This window comes from Marmota flaviventris, chromosome 4 (genome assembly GCF_047511675.1).
Source record: "Marmota flaviventris isolate mMarFla1 chromosome 4, mMarFla1.hap1, whole genome shotgun sequence".
Lineage (NCBI taxonomy): Eukaryota > Metazoa > Chordata > Mammalia > Rodentia > Sciuridae > Marmota > Marmota flaviventris.
This window is the reverse complement of record NC_092501.1, coordinates 40,392,318-40,397,937: the sequence shown is the minus strand read 5'-3', so window position 1 is coordinate 40,397,937 and position 5,620 is coordinate 40,392,318. Positions and strand designations below refer to the sequence as shown.

General features: G+C 40.8%; 1 non-coding gene across 1 annotated transcript; it reads right to left on the bottom strand.

Annotated features, from left to right (window-relative positions):
• Positions 1-230: 230 nt before the first annotated feature.
• Trnaa-ugc (transfer RNA alanine (anticodon UGC)) lies at positions 231-304 on the bottom strand. Its single transcript has one exon. It is a non-coding gene; the product is annotated as a tRNA-Ala (tRNA).
• Between the last annotated feature and the right edge of the window lie 5,316 nt (positions 305-5,620).

The window sequence follows — 5,620 nt, the reverse complement described above, 5'->3', positions numbered from 1 at the left end:
GAGGCCTTCATAATTGTTAAAATGGCAGAGAAATATAAGGCAGGCAGTCAGTTTGTAAAAAGCCAGCAGCAGTGGCAGGAGAACAGCTTGATTGGAGGGTCCAGCACATTCTGAACAGCCCTCTGAGGGCCTGAACAGCTGCTGGGATCAGCCCCACATCTCAACAAATTCAACAGCTATTTTTTTTTTTTTTTTTTCTTTTTCTTTTTTTTTTTTTTTTTTTTTTTTTTTTGTGGTGCTGGGGATTGAACCCAGAGCCTTGTGCATGCAAGGCAAGCACTCTACCAACTGAGCTACATCCCCAGCCCCCTGATTCAACAGCTATTTGCCTGTCCTTGCCAGCACGCATGACAAGAGAGAGCCTCTTTTCTCCTTCGCCTGCAGCCTCCTGGGACTCATCTCCAAGAGCAGGCAGCAACTTGTGCCCAAATCGTCCTTGCACCGTGACTACAGATGCTGATGATTTACAAAGGGCATGCTTTAAAGATGTCTGCTTTAGCCGTTTCTTACTGCACTGTCTTTTCAAATGTACTGGAGAAAAGGGAAGGGTGGGGGGAAAAATGAGTAAAAGGCTGGATCAACTCTTCATGACCTGTGGGCTTCCTCTTCTTGTTTCAGTTTGGTTTCCTTGGAGGCTCGCTAGGGCAGTCAGAAATGAAGGGGTAATTAGGTCACAGACAGAGCAGGGTCTACTATCCTAGGAGGAGATTTGATTCAGATGCAGGCAAGCAGTCTGCTCATGCCTCTTGCCTGTTTACAGAACAAAAGTGTGCAGCACATCCAAGCAGCCCTGAGCCCTGCTGGGAAGGGCTGTCAGTGGTCTCTGTGGGAGGAAGGGCCACAGCACATGAATATCAAAGAGTTCTCCCTCCTCTGTAGGTGAACTGTCATGGTTCAGCCTCCTCTCCTGGAATCACGATTGGCCTTGAAGACTGAATGCAAGAAAAACTGATGAGCATAAAAAATATAGTACAACACGGCCCTGATGGATCCAGCAGATTTACCTGGCATTTTCAAGCATCCCAAATAGAAGGCAGATTTCCCTCACCACTTGTATCTTTTTTTATTTTATCAAGTCTAAAAACTGGGGGAAATGATGCCAGTTTGCAAAAGGGGAAAAACATCTACAAATGATATATATTGGTCTACGAATGCATACATAATGGACTCCAAATTACTCCCATTTCTGAGACTCGAGCATCCCAGTAATTATTTTTGGCTAGAAACTAGAGAAAGCCATAGTCTTCCAACACAGAGAGCATCTAAGCACCAACTTCTTATTTTTACCTAGTGCCTAAGATTATTCTCAGGAGTGTAAGCCTTTCTTTCACTTAAACAGCATGGCCTGGTCCACATGCCAAAGCCACAAATTGAAACGGCATTACACTTTTAGCTCCGAGGTTCTGACAAGAGGCCAAGGGGAAGAAAGGCAGACACAATTGTCACCCAAAGGAGAAAGGATGAATGATTGCTTTTCTTGTGGTTTTGGACAAATTGTGTGCATTGAGTTTGAGCTTGTAACAATACCAAGAAAGGAAGGCAGGAGAGGCTATACTCCCAGCCTTGTGGCTCCTTACAGATGGCTTGGAAATATCACTGATCCTGGAACTGCAGCCAGGAAAGACCGAGAAATGAGAGAATATTCATAAAAAAAAGAAAGACTAACTCAGTCCCATGGTTTTATATCACAATTTCTCTCTTTCTTTCTTGCTGGCACTGTCCTAAGCCTACAGCTATGGTTTTGCACATTTTTATTTTACTGATGCCAATTCAGCTCAGCAAACAAAATAAACCACAGCTCTCAATTAAATATGCTATGAAAACTGGAAGTTCACATTTGACCATAAGTCTGCAGCCAGGGAATCCTAGATTTTCTTTGTTTTGTTTTGTTTTGTTTTACTATGAGAGGATCAAGCTAACACATTATCTCCAATTGGAAGAATATTGGAAATCCATGCGTATAACAGCACAAAAAGAAACTGTAGAAATTCAGTACTGTTCATCTTGCATCAATGGGACCACACATAAAAAGATTGTCTTATGCTACTCTGAGATCTCAAAGTGGAGCCATGAGAGGTAAAGAATAGCCAGTCATTTGTGATGCACCTTAGCCTCTGTAAATATTTAACAGAGTCCTCTTTGGGCAGTCCTGTGTTCCATCTTCATGTGAATAAAATACAAGGTTTTTATTCAACAAGTTCCACCAAATGTCCACATCCAGAATTCCAGGTTTGCTGAAAAAAAAGCAGGGAGTGACTAGGGAGCTGAGAGCAAAGACCAAGACCTAAACTTCAGTCCTTTTTGAGATTTGATATGTTTATCATAAACCTTTTATCAAACCCTTAACATTCATCAATAGAATGGGATAGTAGAGCCTGTATTCAGAAAGTGCTTAGTATTAGTTGCTCAGTTAAACACAGGTGAACAGCCTTTCCAATCCATTTGGAGCACATAATCATGGACTCCTCCCTACTGGGCTCATCTCAAGGACTCCTTTCTCCTACCTAGGTGGTTGCCCTTTTCCCAAGGACTCCCTAGTCCCATTTGAAGTTTTCCTCTCTGTTCATCTGTTGTAGGATTTTCATTCTCTTAAACGTCCTTGACTCCCTAGCATTGTGAGCTCCCAAACACATGTGCATGTTCATCGACGCATACACACACACACACACACACATACACATATGCGCACGAGCGCGCGCCTGGGCGCACACACTCAAATTCGTCATCCCTTTTCTTCCCCCTATTCTTTCAGCTGATTAGGTCATCACTTCATTGCACCCATCATTTTCCTAGAAGGAGCTGAAGTGGTTGGAATCTTGACACCCAAAAAGAAATTCGTTTAAAAGAGGGAAAAGCACAGAGACTATTTAGGAGACAATTTCAATCCTCTATGCAAGAAATGAGGATAATGTGGACAAGGGTTGAATTAGTAAAGTGAGTGAGAAGGAATCAGACCTGAAGAACTTATAGGATTTTCTGATGGACTGGATGTTGGCTGAGAAAAAAAATAGAATCACAAGTCCTGCATTTTTGTTCTGAGCAACTGAGTGGACGTCGATGCCATTCACTGGGATGGGGAATCCAGGAAGAAGGTTTGGCAAGAGGTGGGCATGAAGAGGTAACATTTGAACACAAGCCTCAGGGTGTACACTGCACATCTAAGAAGAAATGCTGAATAGATAGCTACATATAGAAGTGTGGACCCATGTGCAGAGATCCTCATCTATTCTTACTCTGAAGCTGGTAAAGAGGGTTTCATTTCAGTTAAATGAAATCTGCTAATGGCCCTAATATGAGCCAGGTATAATGGGGAAGTTAAGACTTGGAGAGGCCAAGTAATTGTGTCAAAGTCTAAGCTAAGTAAGTATCTAACTTGTCTATTTCAATAGATTCCATCTATTCTTTTTGAATATTTTCTAGATTTCACTGTGTACCAAATACTGTAAGATCTAAAAGATGTTAGCATCAAAGAGATAACTCAGACAAAATAAATGTTGATTAAATGTTATTTTTATTATTATTCATATTGAGGAGCTAATAATCTAGTGAAGAAGACAAAGACATAAACATAATTATGGAAATCCTTGGAAAGATAACCTTGAAGAATATATAGGAAATTTTGGCAGCAACAAAGGTTTCCTGGCCCCAGTCAGGAGGTCTGTGTACCTCACATCTGTCCATCTTTTTCTGTCCACTGCTTCTATAATTAGGCCAAGGGCACCCAGCTCTGCTGTGGCAGAAATGATGCTTTAATTGTTATATAACTCCCAATTGGGCCTTCATGCTCTGGTGACATTGCTGTACTAGAAATTCCAAGCCTTCTCATCTCAAGGAACAGTGAAGAACCAAGCAGCTGGTCAGCTACTTCAGTGATTTGGTTCTCTAGGTGTAAGTGTTGGGTTGCTCTTATTCACTGGCATGCAGGTATCCGCATGATTGTGATTTAGTGATGGAGAAATCCATACCTTAATTCTGTCTCTTTTATATCAAGATGGGTAACCTGATTACATGGGCCCCTAAACAATCTGTATCTATACAGAAAACACATAAAATGCAGATAACCATAATAGGAGCACTACACGTGTGCCATGTTTCAGAAATGTCCTGAGTACGTTTTTTACATTATTTTATTCTCACAACAATCAGATTAAGACAGGTAAAACTATTAGTTTCAGTTAATGTATAGAGGAACCAAGATCACCCAGCATTATAAGTGGTAGATCTAGCGGGGGCAACCAGGCAGGGTAGCCTCACAGCCAGCACACTGGATCACTACATCATGCTAAATGGACACTCCTATAAGAGACACAATACTGACCCTCATGGCTCTGGGTCACTCCACATACAAAAATTTACAGTGCCCTCCCAAGAAGGGAAATTCTTTACTATGCCTACTGCTGCCCAGACTATCTTCTTCCCTCTCCTCCCTCTACAAACCTCCTTATCAAACTGTCCCAATTTACATAATCACTTTGTGTTTTTCTGCACAGAGTTGATTGACACTGTCCAGAAACCTGCATAAAATAATGGATTCTTCGTAGATACTCAGAGACCTTTCCATTTTGCTGCCAGTTTTAAGCTGTTAAACTGCCCACCGATCTGCTGATAAAAGACAATAATGTGATTTATCTCCAAACACAGCAGAAACATCTCAACAAATTGGATTTACTTTTATCTTCTAAAAAAAAAATGTTGTTTGGGGTTTTCAAAGATGTCCTTTTCACAACATTGTCCTGGTGATAAGTTGAGATGACTTTGAGAAAAAAAAAAAAAGAGAGAGAGAGAGAGAGAGAGTGAGAAAGAGAGAGAACTTCATTTACACCCACTCTCCCATCTGATTCTGAGAAATATTTGTCTGCCCCATGCTCTCCTTGGAGCCTTTGCCCAGCTCATGGAGAGAAAACCTTTTTCATTCTCCCTTTCCACTTCTATCCTAACACTGCTATCCTTCCTTCTATGAGAAAGACTCAGAAATCCAGTAATTAAGTAAATCCTCTCCTCCTCCTTATTTCGTGTCTATCACCCTGAAGGCCAAGAGATCATAATATACCAGGGTCTTCCATCATTTGTCCCCAGTCTTCCCTCCTCCACTTTCATTCTCTTGCAGCTCAGAACCCCACCGTCTTGCCAATGTCCTAATCCTTTCTTGAGAGCACAGTGGAGTCTCTGTGTCATTATGACCCATTCCCTTTCACCCTCATTCTTTTCCCTGAATGATTCCCAAATCTCCTTCACATAGCTATTTCTGATCAATACAGCTTTATCCCTATCTCTATCCTCTATACTCCCTCCAGAGAAAATATCGTGATTTCTTTCCAGGGTTATAGTAGATGAAGGTAAAGAGAATATCATTTTCTACATGCTGATTTTCCTATTTTCAGGCCATGACTCTCCCACTTCAATCAAAATCCCCTCCTCTGGGTTCCCAACCCCAATCATTCCTGCCCATTCTCTATCCTATTGATATCATATCCTTATTATTCTTTTATTATTATTATTATTATTATTATTATTATTATTATTTATATATGATAGCAGAATGCATTAAAATTCTTATTACATATATAGAGCACAATTTTTCATATCTCTGGTTGTATACATAGTATATTCACACCAATTC